Source organism: Macaca fascicularis, chromosome 3 (assembly GCF_037993035.2).
Source record: "Macaca fascicularis isolate 582-1 chromosome 3, T2T-MFA8v1.1".
NCBI classification, from domain to species: Eukaryota; Metazoa; Chordata; class Mammalia; order Primates; family Cercopithecidae; genus Macaca; species Macaca fascicularis.
Window position 1 is genome coordinate 108776860 of NC_088377.1, and position 27536 is coordinate 108804395.

Consider the following 27536-nt stretch of genomic DNA (forward strand, 5'->3'; position numbering starts at 1 on the left):
CTCCACAAAAACAGAAACTATATGACTCTGAATTAAAGCCTTTGAAAAGAGAGCTATACAAATTTGGGAATAGGCTGTGACAGTTTTGACAGACATATGACTAAAGAGATTCCATGGTACAGTGGTGGTAAAAAAAATCCTTGACTGGAAAATTATGCTTATTAATTATAAAATACTTCTTTGCCTTATGCAAGAGCTTCAATGACCTGTTTTCCTACAGATGAACTACAAATGAAAATACTAAGAAACAACTGAGTACCTTCTGTATCTCTTAAATGAAGGTGAACCATATTAGCCAATGACTTCCAGGACTATTTACATACTATGGGGCATGTACAATCTGTGAACCAATACTGAGTTACTGAACAGGCACAACAGTTTAGTAGAGCCAGTTTAAATAGAACTTTCACGTCAAGCAGACCTGTTTCTGAGTTCTGATTCTCACTGCAGTTTCTTCCTTTGAGGACCTGGGAGCTGTAGGAGTTGACTGAAACAGTGTATATAGCACACATCTTAGCATAATGTCTGGAATGTGATAAATACTCAAGAGAAATGTTGACTACAGTAAAACAAACTGCAAACATATTAAGTACAAATACTTAGCAGCCATTCACATTTCCTTAACTCCTAGCACTTTGGATGTGAACTTAGTATACAAGTGAGATTTATTTATTCAGCAAACATCTACTGAGTACCTGCTATGTGCTTTAATGCTGCTGGAGAAATGATAAATAAGATCTGACCAGAAGCCCTCACCTGTAGGGAAGACACACTCAAATAAATAACTATAATATGTACAATAACAAAAATGTGCATAAAATGCTTACTTAATAGAGAGGACAGTGATTTACTGTCAAAAAAAAAAAAAAACAATGAAGGCTTCACAGAGAAGATGAAACCATTGATGGGTGGAAAGAAAAAAGGCAAATGGGGAAGGCAGTGGGAAGGCTATATTTAAAGGCATAACACTGAGACAGCATACCACTGGAGTAAAGTTCAAGGAAGTGAGGGGGCTAAAGATGGGGTTGGAAGGATAGATCAGGAAGGGCCTTAATTTTTTTTTTTTTTTTAAGAGACAGGGTCTCACTCTGTTGCCCAGGCTGCAGTGCAGTAGTGCAATCATAGCTCACTGTAATCTCAAACCCCTAGGCTCAAGAAATCATCCTACGTCAGCCCTCTCAAGTAGGACAACAGACAAGTGCCACCATACCCAGCTAAATTTTTTATTGGGATCTTGCTATGTTGTCCAGGCTGTCAATTTCTTAAAGAAGGGACTTTCTGGGATAGGAGAGAGGGAATCCTTGTTAAGGTATTATGCCCATCCTTCCCATCCCCAATCCAGAATAGCTGCCACACAATAATTATTTGCATTTACTCAATTTACTAAATGGTTAGAATTGAACTAAACTACTTTACACTTATACTTTGTCCAATGCTCTCTTCTAAGACTTGGAGAGGTTATGTACATTTCCCAGATTACGCAGCTGCTATTAAGTTGTAAAGACAAGATGTGGACCTAGGTCAGCCTGAATCCAGAGCCGTACACTCTTTCCCGGTTGCCTATATTCTCTCTTTGTGCACTAAGGATATTATTTGGACTTTGGAGGCAACAGGGAGTTAGTGGTAAACATAGTAACACCTGTCTATCAATCCTAATGCCTGAAGGTATTGCTCTTAACTTCCCTGAGCTAGGAAGGAAAGGCAACTCTAGTCATCGGGTGTTAGAGAGAAAAGCTTAGGAAAACAAAGACACACTCCTCTTTAATATCTAGTTATTTCTACTTATTCTAATCTTGCTCCAGATAACTGTCAACTATTCTCAACTCTGTTTATGTTGAAGAAATCCTTCCTAGCCGACAAACCCTAGAAAGATCTGAATACTTTTCTTAAATAGAATTTGCAATATTTAAAACAACAACAAAAAACTTTCTAATTTTCCCTCATTCTATGTTGAATCACATTTGCCTAAGTTGATGGTGAAAAATAAATCAAAAAAGGAAAATCTGGCTAATTCTATGTGAAATTTTAAATAGTCTTTAAAAGTTTTAAAGCTACTTTCAGTCCTTTAGATGTATAATGAGTCACCACAGTAGTAATGCATTTATAGCCTCTATCACCAACTTTTATTCTACATTGGGCTCTATTACTTCTTCAGTTTTTCTAATTTACATTACCTGAGCCATCACTGTTGCTTGGTAACCTTTCATTCATCCTATAGTTGGCAATGTACATAGCCCTTCACTGGCTGTCCAGTTTTTTTTCCCTCTGTCCTCATATCCTCATTTCCCTTCCTTGCACCTTACAATCTGTAGATGATTTTGCCTTCTAATTTACTGAGAAGTCACTCAGAAGTATCTTTATTCTCCCTTCTATTATCAGCATCAGCATCTGACTAGTTCTCCAAATGTTGACTCATCTTTTTAAAATCTCATTTTAGAAGCACTTTCACCTGGGTGACAGACCCTATCTCAAAAAAAAAAAAGTTATATATCAGTGCTGTCCAATATGATAGCCTCTTGCCACATGTGGTTATTACCACTTTAAATGTAGTTAATCCAACTGAGGAAATAAATTTTTAATTTTAATTAATTTTAGGTTTATAAGCCACATGAGACCAGGGGCTTTCATACTGAACAACACAGTTCTTAGGTCTCATCAAATGATTCAAACACAAAACCTGCTGAACTTTTCTCAATACTCTCAAGTCAACATTCAATACCATCTGAGATTCCTCTTACCTGCTGACATACTACCCTGTTCTCTATTTCTCTGATGGTTCTCACTTTTCCTAACTTTCTGCTTTTGGCCCCCAAAGACTAGGTGTAATCCTAAGTTCAGTTCTCATAATTCTCCAATCAAATGCAACATTGTCTGCCTCAATTTCATACGCTGCCATAATATCAACCATCATCTCCACGCAAAAGACTTTCAAATCTAGACTGTTGATTCTGATCTCTTCTCAGGCCCAATCTCCAGATACAAACCAGACACTTTCAATATACTATTAGCTCAGACTTATTATAAATATCAAAATTCAGGTTCATCACTTTCATTTTCTAAAAGTCATTTCTTTGAATGGCACAAGCACTTTCATGGTCATCCAGATTCAAAATCTACAGAATTACCCTTAAAATGTTTTTCCTCTCTCCTTTCATACATCAAATCCTGTCTTTTTTATTTTTATTTAAGACTCTTGAGAACCACATACTTTACAGTGAAGTTCGGATTTCCCATCACTGATATCTAAGTCAATACTATGGTCCCGAAACTAGCTTCCCCATTTCTCCTATGTCTGTTAAAAAATAAAACTAACTAGCTTGGGCAACATGGTAAAACCCCGTCTCTACAAAATACAAAAGTTAGCTGGGCATGGTGGCAGCACACCTGCAGTCTCAGCTACTTGGGAGGCTGAGGTGGGAGGACTGCTTGAGCCTGGGAGGTGGAGGTTGCAGCAAGCCAAGATCACCCCACTGCACTGCCTGGGTAACAGAGTGAGACACTGTCTTTAAAAAACAAACAAACAAAAAAAACAAAAAAAAACTAAAACACTACTTTATAAATGAAACTTCCTGTCCCCTACCCCTCAAAAATACACACATTCACATATCCTTTTCACCTGTCCTTGGTCTGACATTGCCATTCTATAATCAAACTTCTACCAACCTTGAGAACGTCATTTTCTAACATTCTCCTCAAAGTCTCCACTACAACTTTAAAGGTCTATCCATTCTTTCTGAAATACACAAAGCATATTCCAACTTCCTATCTTTTGTACAATGCCTTCCTTCTTTATTCCTGTTAGGGCTCTCCTTTTCTCAAAGAATCAGTTCAAGCCTCCCAGGCTTCATGGAGCCTTTTATTTCTGCCCTGGCTCTCAGAGGATTCATCTTACTCTTAATTTTAATATTACCATCTTTTACTATTCATCTCTCTTTTAGCATATACCACTTGTATTACACTTCTATGCATTATCTTTTATTTTAATGAATATTCTGTCTCCTCAATTGGAACATAAGCTTTTAGAAGGCAAAGACTTCTACCTTTATGCTCTCAGAACTTAGCCCTGTGATTACACCTAGTAGGAATTTAAGGAATAAATCACAAAGAAATGGATATGCAGTTGAGAAGTGGTAAGAGGACAAAGTTAGTAAACAGGACCACTAACAATTAAACGGATAAAATAGGAAATAATGGTAAAAAGCAATCTGCCATGACAGCAGAAAATATGAGCAAAGGCAATCACAGAATCATGTATTAGTGTACTAACCATCTAAAAACAGTATAATCCTATTACAGTGATCATCAAACCATTCTTGGGACTTTTCTGTTTTATAGGCGGTTCATCCAAACAAGTAATGCTCAAAATATATTACTTGGGTAAAACACACAGTTTATGGTTAATATCTTTCCCCTCTACCTAGTATTTATTTTAATGGAATCTGATATACCAAGGCAAGCTGGCAGCTTGTGTAGGTGGGTATAAGAATTCCCAAAACATGGTGGCTCATGCCTGTTATCCCAGCACTTTGGGAGGCCGAGGCAGGTGGATCACGAGGTCAGGAGATCGAGACCAGCCTGGCTAACATGGTGAAATCCTGTCTCTACTAAAAATACACAAAGTTAGCCAGGTGTGGTGGTACATGCCTGTAGTCCCAGCTACTCAGGAGGCTGAGGCAGGAGAATCGCTTGAATGCGGGAGGCAGAGGTTGCAGTGAGCTGAGATTACACCACTGCACTCCAGCCTGGTGACAGAGTGAGACTCTGTGTCAAAAAAAAAAAAAAAAAAAAAAAGAATTCCTAGAACATTACAATGATAACTTCAATTCTATAGAAGTTTAAATCAGTCCAGCTCTGAAAATACAGAACTAATGCTCAGTGCTAAGAGGGTACAGTATGCCCTGTCAGTTCTTAGGGTCATAGCTTAAAATAGTTGCATAGTTTAGGGCCAAGAGAGGTTGGTCCAACACTGTTAAGTGTCATGGATCAGTCTAACTCCATAGATGGCTATTTTAAGCTGCATCTCTAAACAGCAAATTGAACAACCAGGAAATACTAGATTTCTACATTCAAGTGTAAATGAACTGGCTACAAATTTTTCTCTAAAAGTGTGTGTGTGTGTGTGTGTGTATGTGTGTTGGGGGGGGTGCCATCTAAGAACCATCCTGCATATTCTACCAAGCAATCCAGATCTATCTTCAGTAGTACGGAATTCAGCTTTTCGCCTCCAATTAAGGTGAAAAGAGTATGAGCACTTATTGGGGGAAAAGGAGGATTTTAAAAAATTATTGTATTAACTTTCTTGGACACAAATGACTTTTGGCATTTCTGTGGTGAAGGGAGAAGAAATGAGAACACAGGCAAAGAAAATGTTTCATTCACTTATGTGATGAATTCACAATATGATTTTTAAAAACTCATTTACAGAAATAAACTGGCTGGACGCAGTGGCCCACGGCTGTACCCCCAGCACTTTGGGAGGCTGAGGCAGGTGGATCACCTGAGGTCAGGAGTTCAAGACCAGCCTGGCCAACATAGTGAAACCCTGCCTTTACAAAAATTCAAAAATCAGCCAGGCATGATGGTGGGTGCCTGTAATCCCAGCTACTCAGGAGGCTGGGGCGGAAGAATCGCTTGAACCCAGGAGGCAAAGGTTGCAGTAAGCCAAGATTGTGCCATTGTACTCCAGCCTGGGTGACAGAGTAAGACTCCACTCCCCCTGCCCCCACCAAAAAAAAGACATAAACCTTGACAGAAAAACTGCACTTGATGGAAAAGACTTATTTAAATAATTTAAAGACGTGGTCAGACAAGAAATGAACTTCACTGTAAAGCTATAATCAAAGCCAAATCCTTTTAACAAATGATCGCTGCATTTCTTCTTCGAAAGTTATAAGAACTCTTAAGAATAATTTAGCCTTTTAATTTCATCACAATAAACTCCCAAAAGACCATGAATTTATAATACCTATATTACTATTTCTAAAATTAGTGATGTATTATATTAATTGCTCATAGCTAAGATAGTTCCAGATTATTTCTACGTATGTGCAACTGCACTCCAGCTTGGCCAACAGAGCAAGACCCCAACTCCTAAACACAAACACACACATGCATACACACACACACACCAATAAAAAAAATAAGCAGCAGTGGGTCATGGTCATACCGCTTACCCCTTTGTCACACTGGGGGATTTAATTATTATTTTGTATTGCTATGTTGTTGGTTCCTTTGAAAAACTCAATGTGCTTCATCATCTTAGCAGACAATGATCTGTTAATGATCAAAAATACTCTTGGCCTGCTTACTCTAGATGATTCTGAAAAGGAAAGGAACATGCAATTGTTCTTATTTCTAGATACAGTAAAAACTATAAATGTATAAAAAATGGAACCAAATAATTAAATACAAAGCAAGTTTTTTTTCAACAGAGCTTCATCTACTCAGTCAAGTATTCATTAAGCACCAAACACATGCAAGGCACAATCTATACACTGGAGGAAGCAAAGATGATAGCACTACTGAAGTGTCAGAGGTAGTATAACGAACTGTTACTTAGCTACCATTTATACTGTATGTTTTCCACTACAAAAGCTGAAAGTTGTAGCAATAAGAGCATCTCAGGGCCTCATGCAGACCAAGTATAAGAGTTGGCAAGAAAAAGGAAATCTGACAGGGAATGGATGATTTAAAAAAAAAAAAACACCCTGAGTTTCCAAACCAGATTATTCTTTATCATTCTCCTATGATAAAAGGTTGTACTATAAAGTTGCTAAATGCTTTACTCAATATAGTAATAAAAAAAACAAAAACAAACTTGGTTTATTTAGGAAGTTACAGGCTCCCTGGGGAGCAGATACATACTTTGGCGCCATGTGACTCGGATATGTTTCCCAGTGGTAAGATACCTCTACGTCTTGCCTTCTTAGGCTGGAGGCATTCAACCCCTGTACAAGGTTTTCCTCTTCCTTTCACTCTCCTGCTTACTAACCAACCCCCAGAATGATTCCTCTTGGCCACGGTGTCTCTGCTTCCCCTCCACTGGGCATCATGATCTCTCAGCTCACCCTGACAGATGGCTTGCGGGGATAGGAAGGACCTTGGGATCCACACGAGGCAGACCTGAGACATTTTATTTGAAAAAGCAGAGGAAATTCCAGACGTATCACTGACAGGAGGCTTTTGAGAATGGTAAGGCTAAAGCCTAAGACTGTGTGCCGTCTGGGATTTCCTCTGCTTTTTCAACTAAAATCGGCTCTTTCCCAAAAACTCACACCAACTTTTCTCCTGTTTTCCCCGTGGGTATTCTGAAATGGCCTTGCACACCTGCCAGACTGCCTGCCTCAGGGGCAAGTCTGCCTCTTCCTTTTCACTTCACATGCCACCTGACTTCTTAAACACACACTCCCTGTTATTCATGTGTCCGCAGCTCTTGCTGTGTGTGTAGCAGCAGACAGGGGCTCCCTTATGGATATTCCAAGATTTATACTTGTTTTTACCCTACCAGCTCAGATGACCTCCAACCCTTTCTGTCTGTTGGTACACTGCTAAGACTAACACTAATCGGAACCCCGGCTCTGCCAGCTTCTTATGACTTACCATATATCTTTTGTTCCTGTTAATGCCCCAGGGCCAAGTGTTCCAGTGGCTTTTGAAGCAGTTTGCCTGTTGCACAGGGCCTCACTCTGAGGCCCTTTAAGGACCTTACCCGCTTGCGTTTTTGGAGTTAGCAACCCTTTGGGATGAGAAGAAATTATTCTTTTGCCATTTGTGAGTTCCTACCCCAAGCCCAAGTCCTCCAGAGGTTCCTCCCTTAGGTCAAGAGGGCCAATAAATGTTGCCCTCTCGAATCCAAGGGCTGCTGTTTTTGCAAGCATATGAAGGCTTTCCATGAGTATTCCTCTCGCTTCTTCCCACTTCCTCCTGTAGCCTCCATTTCAGCAATTACTTCCATGACCTTCCCAATATGCATCAAGATCTTCAGGGTCATATTTGAAGAGAGGGAAGTCTAGCCCCTTGTGGGAGTTAGCTGGAAAAGCAGGCTTCTCATCTACTTAAAGAACATGGAAAATGCGAATCTGAGAAAAGAGAGCATCATTTTGTTGCTAAAATGCTCTGAGCGAGAGTCACTCTAAGGTTATGAAGACAAGGATAAAGACTGGTCCAAGACTGCAGGCAAAAGAGTCCCGTAAGACAGAGATGAAGGTTGGTTCCAGGCTAACAAATTACCATTAGAACAGGGATGAAGGCACAATGATGGGTACACAGTAAGACAGGTTCATTCTGGAACCCCAAGGATGAACTGGGGGGCCCTGTTCATATTGTTGTCTCCAATGTTCACAAGTGGATAATTCTGACAAGATGTGACAAAGGTTAAGGGTACATGGTAAGACCAGTTCATTATGGAACCCTAAGGATGAATGGGGGATGTCCTATTCAGGATATAGGAAAGTAAGAGGGGACACCTTCTTTTTCTTTTTCCTTCTCTGATCTCGCTTCACAGATGGGTAATCATGTTTCCATACCCCAGGACATGCCCCATGGATGTATCCTCAAAAAACTGGGAAAAGTTTGATCCTTCAAACCTTAAAACAAAAAACTAGTTTTCCTTTGTAATATACTGTTTGACCTAAAAATAAACTGGACAAAAATTACAAAAGCCTACTCCTTCAGGTAACTGCAAGTGGTGTGGGAAGCCAGGCTACTGGAAGGCAAACTTCCCTAATGGGATAAACATGGAAAAATCCCTGCAGCCCCTCTGCCACAAGCTCGGCCCTGGAAACAGGACATCCCTGAGGGTTGAAGCATGCCCCCACCCCCAAGACAAAACCTCAACTCCTGATGGCCTTGAGCTGAAGGGGCTCTCTGCTTTGGCTGGCTTCCAAATCAGATATTGTTGCCATCAACAGTACAAAGCCAAGGGAAACTCTAGACGCGGCAAGTAAAAATTATAAATTTCCCTTTTGGGTTCAAAAGCTGCCTACTCTGTGCTAACGTCCTGCTCTGATCAACTCTCCTCCAAATCCTGTCAGGTAATGGGGGCATATGGCACCCCTTCCCTAAAAAGAAAAGATTCAACCCTTTTGGAGCAAAAACATACTTTCAAAGATGGTTGCCCAACCTGTGAATTCATCTGTCTAACAGCCCCATTTCTATTCAGAAAACTACCTAAATCTTTAACCAATAACTTCAACCTGGAAAGTCCTACCTCAGAGGTTTAGAGAGAGCTCACAAGTATTGGGAAAAGCCTTAGTAAAAATCTAACCAAGCGACCTTCTGAGGGGGGATAACTTCTACAGTATATAGATAACCTCATCTGCTCCCTCTTTGCAGGACTCACATGGCAACAAATCATAACTTCCTAATAGAAGGAAAATGACTTCTGTCTAATTCAAAGGTTATAAAGGTAAAGAGATATTTTTGGTAAGGAAGGTTATGAAGAAAAGATATTTTATATGAGAAAGGATCTTATATGGTAAATTATTGTCCTAAAGTAAAATGGCTGTATAAAAAGAGAGATGTTTAAGCCAAGTGAGAGAGTCCAAGTATGTTGTAGATGGTCTGCATAAGTTGTAAAAAAAAAAAAAAGAAAGAAAGAAAGTTAGTAAAAGGGAATTTATAAAGAAATGTTATATAACTTTAAAGGTTATTAAGCCCACTAAATGCTTCCTAAACTGCTACTATCACTCTTAACTGGACAACTTGCCTGCTTTAAAGCTAGGTAAGGCCTGAAGACATACAGAGTTAGCCATGTCCCCCAGTTATGCTGGAAAGAGTCAGACCTTATCTACACTTCTGTCTGGTGTCCTAGGCTCCACACCTAGTATATAATTAGAATATCTTACTTACCAGGTTTTCATCCAAAGTAAAAAGCTGCTAAGAGTTAGCAGTGAAACATGTACTTGAGACTACTGAAAAAAATATTTTTACATGCAAAACATGTAAGGAAAGTAAAACGCACTTTTGGTAAAATATCATAAGAAGCCATGGGAATATAGATTTTTTTGGCCTAGTTTAGGGTTAAAGAATTGTTTTAAGTTAGAATAAAGCTAAAGGTTTGAGCAAGTTGTGGAAGATTTGTAAAAGATTAATCTTGTAAAAGAAATCCTGTGTGAACATGTTAGATAACATTAAAGGGGTATTATTCAGACTATCCATAAATTAAACATTGGAATAAAAGCATAACACAGTTTTCTTAGAGAATTATTCCGGTCTTTAACAAAAAAAATTGTAAAGGGTTATAAATGGTTTATGAGAATCTTACCTTATGGGCAAACTGATTAAGATTGAATAGATTTGTCTACAGGGTTTTATTAAAAACTGGGTTTGACATCAATAGTACACCAATGCAAAAGTGAAATCCAGCTTTCTTTGGGCTGTATTTGTATAAGTGTGTTATTGGTATGGGTTCCAGAATTATGTGAAACTCCTATAATTCTGATATGACTAGGCATACATTATCAGTAATAATTATAATTGTTGTGTTACAAGGGCTAACAAATTTCCTTGTGAACTGTGTCTGGCTGTGGCTGCCCTAACACTTTCTATCATCCACAGATAATTGTTATCTTGTTCTAATCCTCTTTAAAAGGTGGAAATTATCCATAGGCTTAAATGCAGGTTTCTGATAACTGGAGATTGTGACATAGGACAAAGAAAAAACCTTTCAGGACTCTCATGAAAGCTGAAATGTTCATGAATATAAAGCAGAACAGGAGTTAACTGCATGGACTGAACTAATAGAAAACTAAAATAATCCTTTTATGACTTTTTGCTTAAAACATTGCTAATTCTTTGTTTTTCAAGGCCAAGAAAACTTCTGAGCTATTTACAGCTTTTAACAATCAAGTAGGCTGGGCGCAGTGGCTCACGTCGGTAATCCCGACTTTAGGAGACCCAGGCGGGCGGATCACAAGGTCAGGAGGTCAAGACCAGCCTGGCCAATATGGTGAAACCCCGTCTCTACTAAAAATATAAAAATATAAAAATTAGCCAGTGTGGTGGCAGGCGCCTGTAGTCCCAGCTACTCAGAAGGCTGAGGCAGGAGAATCGCTTGAACTTGGGAGGCGGAGGTTGCAGTGAGCTGAGATCACGTCATTGCACTCCAGCCTGGGTGACAGAGTAAGACTCCGTCTCAAAAAAAAAAAAAATTGAGTATACTCCTATAGACAAAATTTGGAGCATACTTCTCTCAGATTTCTGCAGAATTTGGAAACCATTTGTGAGTATTCTTAACTAATGGCAATATAGTTACTTGCATAAGTGCAATAAAAATCTGGTGTTTTTTTTTTTTTTTTTTGCAACAGGACACAATTGGATAAACTGGTTATTTTACCAAGGCTTTGACTGGAATGGCATGCTTTCCTTTAAGAATCAAAATTGACTCATAAAGCCAAGAAAAGCCCCTTGGAAAAACTGAACTCATACCTTGTCAACACAGTCCTGTATAGGATACCTGACCTGTGGTAAGCAAAGAATGTCACTTTTGAGAGGCCCAGGAGCCCCAAGCAAGACAAGGGGAATTTGTCCAATTCATACAGGTATTTGATGGCACCAACTGATAGCTGGGCTTAAGGTTTTAAAAAGCCTTATCTGAGATTCCTTATGGAATGAAGTTCCATCAAAGCCAATTTAAAAAGGAGCCTACATGGCAAATAATTATTCTTGCTGTGCTTTATGCAACTCATCAGGCCAAGTATAATAGGACTAAAGCTTATTTTGCAAACAAATCAATCCTATCATAATTTGTTTTTAATAAAAATGAGGACTGGAAAGAAAAATCATGTTTCAAGAACTATGGTACTACTGTTATTTTAGTCTCATCAGTTCTTATTAATTTTCTGCAATTTAGAATAGATCTGCTCATTCCTGTGAACCAAACAGTGATCTCTGGCTACAGCTCAGAAGAAACAAAAGGGATGGGTAATATAAAAATCCGGGTCAATATTCTAATTCTGGGCACATATTAGAATTGGTTAGCAACCCCACGCACCCAGGTCTCAAAACGGCATGACTACAGCTAGCATGACTAGAGCCACCTGCCTGGCATGTCGGGAGTCTCAGAATTCTCAGAATTCTTTAATCTGTCTTCATCCCCTTATTTTATCTTAACATCTCTACTTGTCCTTTTTGGCCCATCTTCTAAATCTAATAACCGGATTTGTCTCCTCTCACCTTCAGGCCATCCAGCTCCAGATGATCCTCAGTAAAGAATACCATCCTCTCAATATTCAAGAGTCACCCTTCTATAGAGGACTCCTAGACTGCCCATCAGCGGGACATGACAGAAGCAAAACCCTGCCCATCTCCCTTGGACCTGGCTGAATTCAGCTTTCATCAACCCACAGAGCCACCCTGCCCTGACAGCCAGCAAGAGGCCAAGACCCACAGAACAACCACCATCACCCCTGTCAGCAGGGAGCAGCTACAGAAGACTGACCATCCATTCTCCCCAAAGAATTGGGATCTTGGACTCTTAAGGGAGGAAATGTTACAGTAGGTAGTCAGACGTGAGCAGGACAGAGAGCACCCCCTGATCCTGCAACCAAGAATATCAGGTGGTCAAGCAGTTGTTAAACTGTCGCTCTAAAATAGTAATTGGTCACAGCCAGCACCAAGGAAAGGCAGTCTCCCAATAGCTAGAAACACTTGAAGCTGGCAATCAGCAGCTTCCTGATAAGATCTCAGGATTTGGGCGAATGAGCTCAAGCATGCACACTAAGACGCAAAATGGCAGTTTAACTGGTATATGAACACTGGACTGGCTAAGGGAAAAAACAGCTCAAGTGAGCATGCATAAAACTTCAGCAAACACACTGCACATGCAGCCCCTCCCAAGTGCTAGCAGGCCACTGCACATATGGACAGCCCAACCCAAGGGAAGAATCAGGCAAGAAGTAACACAACCCCAGAAGCATGCCAACATATAAGACCCCAAGTCAAAGGTCAAGACTCTCATGTTGCCTGCTTGGCCCATTTCCATGTACTTTACTTCCTTTCATTCCTGTCCTAAAACTTTCTAATAAACTTTCACTCCTGCTCTAAAATGTGCCTCAGTCTCTCCCTCTGCCTTATGCCCCTTGGTTAAATTATTTCTTCCGAGGAGGCAAGAATTGAGGTTGCTGCAGACCTGTACAGATTCACAACCACTAACAAAATGACATGCAATTCCAGAATAAGCTACTATGTAGTATATGAAAGATTTTCACGGGCAGAGAGTTAATAACCTTCCTCAGTAAGTTATACCCTGTTTAAGCACTTGCATTATTAATAATGTATTTCTTTAACCTAAATTTCTTCTTCTGTCATAATTACATCACAATTTGTTCAATTTTCTGAGGAAATGGAGAACTATCACAAGTGTCTGTATGGAGGACCATTTTTAAGCCACTTCTCAGGCTTCATCTCTCTCTTCCTTAAAATGTGGAACACCAAACCGGATCCAATACTTACATGAAGGCCCAATGAAAGAGAATACAACAGAAACCTATTTCACCCCAAAGCACGTATATTTACCTCAATATTACTACGCCCACCAAAAAAGCCCCTTAAAATTAAAAAAAAAAAAAAAATTACCTTAAAAAATCCACCAAATTTCCTAAATCATTTTTGTTTCACTATAAATTATTGATATCTCTAGTCAGCAATTTTTCATGTTGGCTCTGTTCACAAAATGCTATTTGACCCAGTCAAATTTACCATAAAAGCAGAAATCCTGGAAAATCTTTACAACGAAGTACCTAGCTTAAAGGCTGCTACAAGTTTCCAAGCTTACAAATCTAATACCAAAAGCCAAATAAAACAAAGTAAGAAAAAAACATAAAAACAAGTTGAGATACAAATGGGTAGATTTGGGACATAAAATAAGTATCTGGGATCTATTAGTAAAAATAGTTTTATAAAATAAAATAACTATATTAAATTTTAAATTTTAGTTTTGTTAGATGCAGAAACTGTATCAATTGGAACAATTACTTAGCAACCAAACCACTGCCACTTGGGATAGGAGAAAACAAAATTAACTTTAATACCTTATTCCCTTGAGAAAGGCAAGAAGAAAGAAAGACTTGGCTATAATTTTCTTCGCAATAAAAAATGCCTACATTTGAATGTCTACTTAAGCCTGAAGAAATCATACCTAGGTTATCCTGGTTTTGCCAATAACTAAAGGTGTGATTTGGGTAAATCATATATCCACACTGGGCCTTAGTTTTTCCATTTATAAACAAAGAGAGCGGAACCAAAGATGATCTGTAAAGGGAGCTTATAGATGAGAATTTGTCATCTTCCAAATCAAGTTTAAAGTTTTTTTATACACATGCATTATACATATGTGTGCATATATACACATACATATACTTAAACATATGTACATATTTACCTATACGCACATATCTATTTCAATACCATTCTGAATCTCTCCAAGTTACTTCCAAAAAAAGCTTTAAATCTAACAATATTTAATACTTTCTTAACAACAAGATTCTTTGGCACAAGGATTGAAAAAAAAAAAATCAGTAGCCCAAAGTTTTAAAAGGTAGTATATTAATAGAAAATTGGTTGCCACTGAAAAGACAGTATGTTACAGTTCCCAAGAGGAGACAGCACAACCTGCCATAGGATGTGGGGCATATGGGTCAGTCAGGAGACAAAAGCAGGGGGAGAAACTGTGGGCAAGGTCCTTTACTGTGGTTTCCACCAGAAGGAACAGGCAAGGCAGGGTAAACAGGCTTAGGATTGGCTAGTTTGAATAACTTTAGAAGACTGTGGGGCATAGAGGCTGTCCCTAGGTGTTTGGTACCTAGCCCTGGAGGGTTAGGTGATTAGAGCAGGTGGTATAAAGTATGAGAACCTAATATAGGAGGTGAGTAGGATGCAGGCTCTGGATTGGTTGGTGTGTGTTTTGAAAAGCGCATTTGCAGAATTGTTTACTGTCTTTAGGAATTGGTTAACCCCAGAAGAGGTAGCCCTTTCAAAGTCAGCAGACCTCAGATGTCAAAGCATCATAATACATAAAATAAAAGGTTAATATACTCAATCAAGCCAAGTAATAAAGGAGTCTTATTTCCACTGGCTATTTACTGAACATGCACTATATATCAGCATTGTTGTATGTTCCAGGTGTAAAAATGACCATGTAATAGATAAGACTATAAAATGTTAAACATACACACATAGTAATTTAGAAGGAAAGAGCAAAGGTAAACATAATGATGTAATAACACTTTACACCCATTCAGTACTCTGGCACTTAAAATACATTGTCGCACATATTACTCCATTTAATCCTCAGAAAAACCCTAGTAGGCAGATTATCTTCATTATATAGGTGTTTATTACTGAGGCTTGTGAAAGCTAAAGGAGATTCCCACATCACAGACGGTAACTAAAAGAACAGGGAATTGAACCCATGTCTCGTTCTTGTCCTTTTCTATTTTCACCAACACCACAATGTCACCTTCATTTTAAGTTAAATCTATATAATTATCATGTAGAAACAAACAGCTATTCCTAACCACTGAGGATTGACTGCTCAATGTTCTTAAATAAGAATGGGCTAATATTACATTAAAAAACATGTAGGATTCTTAATAATTAATGAAGCACAAATTCTTTACTAAGAGTACTTGCCAGTGGTACTGGAAAGCACAATTTTTTAAAAAAATTTCTGTATAGTAGTAGTGAGCTAGACCTCAACTTTCTAAGAGTAGTGACCTAAACTTTCTAAGACATTACTTCCAAACCAGCTCTTTTATTTCTCAGTAATCATGTGGAATTAAATATCTGTTAAAGTGTTTCAATAAATTTAGATTAACCTACAAAATGAAATCTAAGCAAATACTGTATTTTAAATTCCTATATTTTATTGTTAATTTAAAAAATTCTTCATGGGGGGTCATTCTGTACATGCATCCTTTGACTTTCATGCAATTCTATTATTTAGAGAAGTACTTTTTTCCAGGCCAGGCACACTGGTTCATGCCTGTAATCCCAGCAGTTTGGGAGGCCAAAGAGGGAAGATCATTTGAAGTCAGGAATTCAAGACCAGACTAGCCAAGATGGTGAAACCCATCTCTACTAAAAATACAAAAATTAGCCAGATGTGGTAGCACATGCCTGCAGCCCCAGCTACTTGCGAGGCTGAGACACGAGAATCGCTTGAACCTGGGAGGTGGAGGTTGCAGTAAGCTGAGATCACGCCACTGCATTCCAGTCTGGATCACACAGTGAGACTCTGGCTCAAAAAAAGTACTTTCTAAGATAGCAGCTAGAATCCAACATTAAACTCTATGTGTGCCAGTAGTTGTAAGGCTGAAAATGGTATTCTCCCTGCCTTAACACTCCAGCAGAAAATTCAACAGGTCCAGCAAACAGTTTCCACTGTTCTAATGAGACCTCTTGGACTATAAATCAGCTATGATATTCTTCAACTTCTAGAATATTAGAAAGTTGTCTCCTTTGAAACCGAAATACAAAGATCCATCTAACTCTTCTACTTCTAAATTTCTAGATTTTACACTACTGTTCCTGGGGCACACTGACCAGAAGTCCAAGTCATAAGGTGCTAAGGTGATAAAATGGTTAGGTAGGTTAGGATGGTTACCAAAAGTGAGATGGCAAGAAGGCAGCAAGGACTATGGTAAAATCTTTGGTATAAAGTACTAGGTTTTGGAAAGGTTAAGAGGTAATATTAAACAGGAGAGCTCTATATTACAGGGTTATACTGCTTGTAAGCTAGAGATGCTTAGGCCTAAGCAATCACACTCTGTGGCTTTAAAGGGCAGCTGGTTTCTAACTAGGCATCTTCAAGGTCTGTATCCACTGGCAAGGGCATTTTGAATAGTCAGATGAGGTCCCAGATGGCAATCTACATGCCCAAGGGTTTAGGGGCCTGGCCCCCATCTTTGCTGTTGCTGAAGGCTGGACACGTGGCTCGTCACAAGGGCGCTAGTGAATGAACCATATTCTAAAACATTCTGTGAATCCTAAAAATGACTAAAACCTAGAGACTAAACTTCTTTAATGGAGAATAGCATTAGACTCAATATTAGACTTGGCTTCAAGAATCTGTCAAAACATTTTTTGGAACCCAGGCTTGGGGGAAAAAAAAAGAATTTGTCGAAACAAACAAACCCTTATACGAACATGCTCCATTCACAGTTTAAAAAGAAATCAATTTGATTTTAAAACTAGCAATATTAGTAAATAGTATTTTCCCATTGGCTCACTGAAATAAAATTAAGCTAAATTTAGTATCTACATATTTGTGCCTTATAGAATTCTAACACTAAATGAAAGTACCTATAGAATTCTAACACTAAATGAAAGTACCTATAGAATTCTAACAATAAATCAAAGTACCTCAACTATTTAATTTTACCAAACACACTACACACACATACATTCACTGTACAAAAGAAAAAAAATCAAGACCTCCATTCCCAAAGGTTACAAAATTGTTTAATGGCAGAGGCAAACTGCTACCTAGCACAGAGCTCTTTTTTTTAAGTATGTCATAGTTACACTCTGCTCATCACAAACCACTTATGGAATAAAACATGTTTGCCTTCCAGTTTGAAAATTATACATAGTTACCACTACCAGTTCAGACAGCTGCCAAATAATCATTTTTAAAGTGCTGAAGACTGTGTAAGCACTTTGATTTCAACAATCAAGTTTTCTTTGTGGCTTAGGGTAAGGATAGGAGTATGAAGAGGTAGGCTAATTTTTAGAAATATCTCCAAATGGGCTGGTATTCTTCATTATAGGGAAGGTGTGGGAGAACAAGAAAGGTGATGAATAGGTATAGAATATTAAGTTTTTCCTGAATGTGTTTATAATGAGTAAACATATACACTAAGTGTGCACACACAACACACACACATATATGTACCTACATATGTGTGTGCACATACACACACACACACACACAAAGACACATGAAATGAACTCAATCATATGTTTTGGAAATATGGACTAAATTAACTATTTTTGTATACTGTGAATGCACTCTGATGTATCAAACTCTTGCAAAATGTAAATTGGTCTTCAATTATCTTTGGTAGCTTGTTACTAAAAAAAGAGAAAATCCTTTTAAAACTTTTCAGGGAAACCATGATTTCCTTGGCCTCAAGGATTTGTGATGAACCAGCAGAAACAGTTTTGAAGCCACACAAACTCTGGGTTCTTTTCTCAATACTCCCCATGTATCAATCCTGTAACCTTAGGCAAATTATTTAAACTTTCTAAGCCTTGATTTTCTCATCTACTAAAAACAGCAATAATCTAAGATCAAGATAAAATACAACTCACCCAGAACGAAGTATAGTCTCCATGAATAAAGAACATGTCTGTTTTGTTTCCCCAGCACCCAGAACAATATGCGATGTATGCAATGGCAGATACTAAATATTATTTATCCAGCAGAAAACAATAAACTTGCAGGACCAACCCTGTCAACTAAGCTAATGCTACATAAAAATTACATGCAGGATTAGCTAAAGAACATAAATTCTACACATATACTAATTCTTAGGGTCTCTGGGTTTTCTTAATGTTACTTCCTTCAGAAAATGGGCATAAATTCCTATCTAATGACATGTCACATCCTCATCAAGAAGCAAGTCATGAAATGTAAGCCTTACAAAGTATATTCTTATTGGAGTTTTACAACAATTAATCAAAATGAGATATAAGACTCCCTCTTTTGGCCCTTTTCTTCAAAAAATAAAAGAAAGGAAAAAAAGAATGGAGACTCTTATTTGGCTTATATTCTTATAATCTGTGTTTTGCTTTTAATTTATTCAAAATTAGTTTGTGATACACAAATATTTAGTCAGGAAGATGTTATTACTAGCCTCACATTCCCAATCAACACAGTCCATCAAAGTAATAAAAACTTTCTTTTTCTAATTCCCTTTGTCGCATGTGTACCCCAAACCCCCAAAAGAACACAAAGAGTGAAGCAGTCAGCTAAAGATCTAGGAATCTGTTCCTTATTGAGTATATCACAGTAATTACAATAAGATACTTAAAGTAGTGGTGGTTAGCTGTAAAGGGAGATTACAGTCCTATTCACCTGGACTTGTTTTACAAATAATTTGTACTTACTAGCACCCTAACTTACTGGCTATATGATCTTGGCCAAGTAAATTAACCTCTGACAGCCTTCATTTCCTGTTCTATAATTTGAGGTCACCACCAACACTTTCTTCATAGGATTGTGAAAAATAAACAAGTTAATACATACAAAGTGCTTAAACAGTGGCATATAAGAGACAATAAACTGAGTCCATAAATGATCACAGAAAACAAACACTACAGTATACAGAGTACATAGTTTAGGGCAGTAAGTGGCAATAGTACAAGTATGTTTAGTCTCTGGTTCCATCATTCACTATGTCGCCATGAGCAAATTATTTAACCTCTATAGGCCTCAGTTTTTATACCTGAAAGGAGAGATGTCAGCAATACTTACCTTACAGTGTATTGTGAAGATTAAATGAGTTAACAGATCAAGTGCTGCATACGTTATCTGGTATACTATAAACATGCCGAAAATGTCAGTCAAAATATAAAACAAACATAAGGTTCAAAGAAGTATCCTTTTACTTCTTGTTTCATTCATTAAAGAAAACTGCGTAATTTCTCTCCCCGCTGGAATATTATGGATGCAGGAGTTCAGTCCCATATTATTCAATCACCTAAGGAACACATCAAGCCGCACAATATAGACGCTAAGTATTTACTTGCTGACTGAATTCATGGATGCGATCTGCCAGTAGGGAGTACAGGTAATAGATGAAAGTCTATCAAGGGGATATTAAAACCATTTACCTGCCCTATAATTAAAATCAGTAAAGGCAGTGACATCCTACCAATAAGAACAACAGGTGAGAGAAATTCTGAAAATAAAAATATAATATGCTTTAACTTTAAAAACCTACACTAACAAAATCAGAAATAATCAACAAGCATGTTATCATAGTTTGTAGGATTTATGACAAATATCGTCAAATGTTTATCTCAACCTGGTTCATATGTAGATTTAAATATTTGGAAAAACCTGCAGAATGCACAAACCCCTTTAAGCCTTTCTTTCTCTTATATAAATCCAGTTAGTACTTGTCATCATATTCACCTAGTCTCTTCCTCTTCCCTCTTCTCCTTCAACTCTCTGGCATAGATATCCTCAACTAGACTGGAAAAAGGATTTTCCACCCCTTCCCCAGCCCCACACCAGGCACAGATACCCACTTACCACAGCACAGATCACTATCTCGTTCCTATACTCCTGTGTAAAAGCAGCTCCGCTTCTGTGAACAAAAAGCTATGGTGACTTGACTCATTATTTACAGAACTGTACTAAACCCCTTCTGACCGGCCACATTATGAGGCATCTACATAATAATATCAGAGGGGCAGAGTCAACCTGGAAATTTCACACACCTTCAATTTCTTCTCAAAGTTCCCCTAACTGGTAAGATTCTCACCTTCAACTGTCTACAAAAACATATGAAGCAATCAGATTTAAATTCCCTTTATTTCACTTTACTCATCACTTTTCCTTTTATGATCACAAACTCTCTCACTCCTTTAATATATATCTTGAGTCTACTCCAAGGATCTGTCCATCCCATTCTCCTATGAAATCAAAGTTCTCCACCTGTGTCCTTTCTTCTGGTTCAGTATCAGAATGTCAGATACTGAGCAATGCTCATCAAGGTGTGAGAAAAAATAAAATTATAAATTCAAACACATATTTACACATATGACACAGACTCTACTTACATGAAGCTTACAATTCAACTTTTATATGAATACTCCTTGAGCTAAGTCTGAACTTTGTAATATTTACAAAATACTAATTGAGCTGGGCGTGGTGGCTCACACCTGTAATCCCAGCACTTTGGGAGGCTGAGGTGGGTGGATCACCTGAGGTCAGGAGTTAGAGAACAGCCTGGCCAACCTGGTGAAACCCCGTCTCTACTAAAAATAGAAAAATTAGCTGGGCATGATGGCAGGCGCCTATAATCCCAGCTACTCAGGAGGCTGAGGCAGGAGAATCACTTGAATCTGGGAGACAGAGGCTGCAGTGAGCCAAGATCATGCCATTGCACTCTACCCTGGGCAACAGAGTGAGACTCCGCCTCAAAAACAAAACAAAACAAAAAACTAACTGAATTTCAAATTGCATGTCAAATCCAACATAACCTGAAGTGGCCCTCCTCTTCCTTCTGACATGATAAACTTTTTAGTCATCCTTTAAGTCTCAGCTCAGTTATCACCCTTTCCATGAAAACATTCCCAGAACCCTACAAGCAGAACTAGTTCTTCCTTCCTCTGGGCTTCTGTAACATTTCATTCATGGCTTTTATAAACCAAACACCACAAAGTAATTTAGTTAGCTATATATATATATATATATATATATATATGTTATACAGATATATAGATAATATCTATCATATACCATTGAGTCTAAGATGCAAGTGATCATAAGAAAGAAAAAAGTTCTGCTAATTAAACTACAACATGCCTTTGATTATAAGGTGTGTTTTAATTTCAAAGATTTAAAATGGGCCCGGGCTTGGTGGCTTATGCCTGTAATCGCAGCACTTAGGAAGGCCAAGGTGGGTGGATCACCTGAGGTCAGGAGTTCAAGACCAGCCTGGCCAACATGGCGAAATGCCCTCTCTACTAAAAATACAAAAATTGGCTGGGCATGGTGGCGGATGCCCATAATCCCAGCTACTCGGGAGGCTGGGAGGGAGGAGAATTACTTGAATCCGGGTGCCAGAGGCTGCAGTGAGCCGAGATCGTGGCACTGCACTTCAGCCTGGGTGATAGAACAAGACTCCATCTTAAAATATATATATATATATATGTATATAAACATATATGTAAAATGAAATAAAAATAAAATGTAAAAAGCATGTCCTAGAAGCAGAGAAATACACTGTGTCTCCCACAACAGATAATATATCGTATGAGAGCAGAAAACATGTCTCACTTCATCTTTAGTTTCTCAATGCCCATTACCATGCTTGATACACAGTAGGCGAAAAGAACAAACAAACCTTACGTTTTTACCCAATCCCGTACCATTTCTTTCACGTCACCAGTGTGGGTCCTAGAGAAGTTTAGTAAGCTGTTTTTCATATTTAGTAACCATTTACTTTGCCGCCACAGCCTTTCTAGGGACCACTGTGAATTCATAACTAAATTACTCCAACAACATCCTTTTATCTGAGCTCCTGATTTCTAACTTTCTACACTTTTATCTACAAAGAAACACTCTAGTAAGTATCATCTGCATTGCAAATATTTTTACTCAATACCTCCAATCCACTAGATTCAAGTTTTTTCAAATTTATTTTTTATTATTATTTTGGTAGAATCTCTTCTTCAAACAAAATGTTAGGAAATGGTTCAACACACACGCTTCTGCGGCTGATGCAGGAGTGGCAGGCTGTTTGGTTGGCAAACCCTGAGCTGCTCTGCGAGACCACTAAGCCTCTAGGAAGCACACAGAAGAGAACCCATCATTCTGTGTTAGTTATAAGCTTCCACATGATAGCTTTACGCTTTTCCAATCTTTGGTCCCCATCAAGCTCATTCCAAGTTTAGCAGCTTGACTCAAGCCATCCTCACTCTTCACCTGTCACCCCCAAAGTCTCAAATGTCTACTTTCCAAACCAATCTTTAAGGCCTATTTCAAGTTCTATCTCCACCAGAAAAAGCCTTTCTTGTTTACTTCCCACTAACCTCACTGACTTCTGATCTCTTACACTTGTTTTCCATGCCTCAAAACCCAGTACTTAAGTATAAACTCTCATATGTAGTTGCAGCTGCCATATAATGGTTTCATGTATGTAAGTCTTTCTCCTGAACATAAGCATCATTTTAAGACAGGTTTAGTTAGTATCTTCAGAACCTAACAAGGGTTAATCAGACAGCAGACATTTAGTTTTTACTATACTAAAATACACCACCTGTTTTTTTTGTTGTTGTTGTTATTTTGAGACAGGGTCTCGTTCTGTTGCCCAGGCTGAAGTGCAGTGGCACGACAGCTCACTAAAACCTTCGACTTCCAGGCTCAAGCAATTCTCCCCCCTCGGTCTCCCAGAGTAGCTGGGACTACAGGCATGCAACACTATGCCCAGCTAATTTTTATATTTTTAGTAGAGATTGGTTTCACGACGTTTCCCAGGCTGGTCTCAAACTCCTGAGCTCAAGTGATCTGCCTGCCTCACCCTCCCAAAGTGCTGGGATTACAGGTGTGAACCACCATGCCTGGCCACACCACTTCTTTTCCACCTGTAAATACACCTCTCTCCATATACCTCACCTCACCCTTGCTTGCACTTTACAAAAGCTTTCTGACGTTCCTCTTATACAAATTTCTCGTTTACCTCTGACATATAACTCAAGCTAACATCCATACCTAAAATATCTCATTCTCCCACTTTACTACTTCACATTCTTCCAGTGGGTGTCACTATGTAGAGATGTCACCAGGTTACCACCTCCTGCATACAGTTTTCTTTACATTATTCAAAGACTTTTCTTACATATCTTATCTAATCTTTGAGACTCTATGAGGTAAAGAAGGCAGGAACTAACATCACTATTTTGCAAATGAAAAAAAAAAGGAATGGAACTACAATTATGATGTTTGCCCAGAGTGGTACAACTAATTGGTGGAGGCGGGGAGCACCCAAGTGAAAATGTGAGTTTTAATTCTTAGTGTTGTGCTCTATGAAGCCTCTAGGTTCTTGTGAAGCTTCATGTGCTCACATGAAGCCTCATGTGGTCTGCACTAATAATAAATCTACTATAAGAACCATACCTCTGATTAAGCACAGATATTTCCTACCTCCTTAACTTTATTATCATCCCTCAGGAAAAGAGAAGCTTCATATATTTGAATTATCACTTTTCCTATTCGAAAGATTCTTAAGTCTTAAACATTTTACATGCACATAGACATATTTTTAAGACACAAGGTCTCACTCTCTCATCCAGACTGGAGTGCAGTGACGATCACAGGTTACTATAACCTTGAACAGAACTCTTGAGTTCAAGCAATCCTCCCGCCTCAGTCACTTGAGTGGCTGGGACTACAAACATGGGTCACCACACCTAGCTGATTTTTTACTTTTTCCTTTTTTCGTAGAGGTACACTCTCACTATGTTGCCCAGGCTGGTCTCAAGCTCCTGGGCTCACGTGATCCTCCTCCCTCAGCCTTCCAAAGTGCTGAGATTACAGGATGAGGCACTGCACTTAGCCTCAAACATTTTCAAAAAACACCTTTGTACCAGATATTCTGAGCCAAAAAAAAAAAGGGGGACTACTGCAGCAGGACTGTTCATGGAAAAAAAAAAAAAAGAAAGAAAGAAAAGAAAGGAGGGTGTGAGGGGAGCAGAGAATGTGAAATTACTTAATGGGTACAATGTACGTTACTGCAGTATAAAAGCCCTGCCTTCACCACTATACAACATATCAGTGTAACAAAACTGTACTTGTACCTCACAAATTTATACAAATAAAAGATCAGCATAAATACCTAAAAAATAAATAAATAAAAAGGCATGCTGGATTTTACTTACTCCATAGGGAAAATTGACAAATTTAAAGCTGTGAGTGCTTCCCAGAATTTGGGCTCTTTTAGGATCCTAGATTTTCCAACTGTTTTCTAATTCCACTCAAGAAAAAGTAATCACATTGTTCACACTAAAGTGATAGTATCAGAAACACAACTATGGTTAAAGAGCTGGAGCAGTCCCCCCTTATCAGAGTGGGGAATATGTTCCAAGACCCCCACTGGATCCCTGAAACCATGGATCGAACACTATACATATTGTTTTTTCATACATACATACATACATACACACCTGTGATAAAGTTTAATTTATACATTACACAAAGTATGAAATAACAACTTCTCTTTGGCATATATTTGGCTTATCTTAGATATATCCAAATTGCCAGCATTACTACTTTTGCACTTTGAGGCCATAAATATGTAAAGTAAAAATACTCGAACACACTGCGATATCACAGCAGTTGAGAAGGCTACTAAGTGACTCGTTAGCAGATACAGAGGGTATAACTGGACAAAGAGAAGATTCCCATTCGCCCTGGACAGACTGAGATTTCACCACACTACTCAGAAAGGCATGCAATTTAAAACTTGTAAATTGTTTTCTTCTAGAATATTCCGTTTAATATTTTTGGACCATGGTTGACCACAGGTAACAGAAACCATGGATAAGAGGAGGCTACTATACCGAGATAAAATATCCAAACTACAAATTCAGTGTCAGAACTAAAGTATATGTTTAAAATACTAATGTATTGGTATTCACCAAATAAAGGAGCAAATGACATAGAAAAATAGCACCTAAGCACATAGTAAATTTAAGAATGAACAGAAATATATTAATTTATGAATTAAAGTGCTACATTTATTGCTTAATAGAATTCACCCTAATTATACAGCCTCTATAAGAAAAATGGTAAATATCACCCTAAATCTCCCTCACAAAAATCCCTAAATACTTAATCATGTAAGTTTAAGACTTACAGAGAACTCTGACCATGTGCTGGATGGGAGTACCCAGAACAAAATAAAATATATACTCTAATTTCACGGATCTTAAATTTTAGAATTAGAGTAAGACTCAGAGTTTATAGTTTAATCAAGTTTTCTATATGGTACAAGAAATTCTTTTGCAGTCTACAGAATCTTTGACAGATGAACATCCAATCTTCAATGAATTATCACTACTTAATGAAACAAACCATTCCACTGTTGTGTAACTCTAGTTTGTCTTTGTGTGTGCATATACATATGTTTTTCCAGGGCCAAACAAAATTATAGAACTATGTCAAAAAAAAAAAAAAAAGCCCTTCATACATCTAAAGACAGCTGTCACAATTTCTTGTTTTCTTTTAAAGATAAAACTCCGTTCTTTGATTATTGCTAGTATGAAATGTTTTCCACATTCTTCATTCTGGGAATCCTTCTTCATACATTTGTGAGTCTGTCAATGTCCCATTTAAAATGTGCCACCCGGTACTGCGCACAATATTGCAGAAGTGTCTGACAAGCACAAGGTACAGAAGAAGCTTTATTCTACTCTCAGTTCATTTTAAGCCAATAAATTCCAAATCATTTTCACAAGTCCTCCTGCGAAGCCAGGTTTTTTACCTTGTAGGTATGTAATTCACTCCATCTTAAGTAGAGGATCTTACCTGTTAATTATATCTTACTAATTCTGGCCCACCATTTCAGCCTGTTAAGATCACTCTGAATCTCAGTTCTATCATATTAGCACCATCTACCAGCTCTGTCTCATATTTGAATTCAGTAAATTCAGCCATCCTTCAACCTGGTATCTGAAAAAAAAATGCCACACTACATCAAAATTAGAACCCCATGCCATAGTGTGAGACCTCTTACGGAGGTGAATAATCAATTACCACTTTTCATACAATTGTGCAACCAGCTGTGAGCCTTCAAAGAGGCCACAACTATCAATACTAAAATCAAGATAAATTATGTTAACATTATTTCCTTTGGATACTCATATGGAAACCCTAAAGAAAGAAAATATGAACCTAGTTTCTTAGTGAACCCATACTGGCTCCCAGTGATTCCTCAGTTCTTTTTTAAAATGCTCAAGAGCCAACTACTCAATAATTCACTCAAGGACTTTGCTAAGGATAGTTATCAAGCTCATTTGTCTGAAGTTAAGAATATTTTTAAAAATTGAGGTGTTATTCATGTGAAATTTTCTGGTACTTTTTAACCACGCAGCATAAATTTTAAGTTATTGATGTTAGCCTGAAACTGAATCTGAAAGTTCCTTCTGACCCTAGGATAACATCCATTTTTATTGTCTTGACTTCCAAAAAGCAAACCCAGAAATGCAGTAGAAAGACAACTGGAGGAGAAGTCAAGATTCTAGCCCTCACTTTGCCATCAAATATAAGAGGGTCATTTAACCTTTCTGGGCTTCAATTTCTTCATTTCTAAAATAGGGCTAAGGAAAGAGGGTGGGAGAAAGAGGCTCATTTATTTTTAAGTTACCTTAGTAACTACAATTTCATTAAGCCCTCATCGCACCACATACTTAAATAAGCAATTTGTGGTTCAACAGGTTTCCTTTGCCACAATTTCCTTATTCACTAGGTAGCAAAATGACAAGCATTATGAATATCCAATCTTAACTCAAACCCACATCAGAAAAGTACAGAAGAGCACATATATGTATATAGTCTGATATTAGGCCAGGTTCCCCCATTACTATCAATCCTTACTGTGTCACCCCCAAGTACTTAATGTAGCAATGCAGAACCTTCGACCCATATTTCTGCTTTCACTTCAAACAGTAAAAACACAAAATGCCTTTATAAATAGACTTTACCAGCAGTATCAAAAGGTTACAACTGCTGAGCCATAATCGCCAAGATTCTTTCCACCTACAATTCTATCATTTTGTAAGTCTTGTTATTTCAGCAAGATCTA

At 38.1% G+C, this 27536-nt stretch overlaps 1 protein-coding gene across 3 annotated transcripts in view; it reads right to left on the minus strand.

The window, feature by feature from the left end:
- SP4 (Sp4 transcription factor) overlaps positions 1-27536 on the minus strand; it is an 83394-nt gene that overhangs the window by 47586 nt on the left and 8272 nt on the right. Inside the window, exon 4 of one of the 3 annotated variants that reach the window (XR_012433215.1) lies at positions 26261-26404. The exons of the other annotated variants lie outside the window; for them this stretch is intronic. The gene's annotated coding sequence lies outside the window, so the exon portion shown is untranslated. The remainder of the gene's footprint in view (positions 1-26260; positions 26405-27536) is intronic. 3 annotated transcript variants of the gene reach the window in all.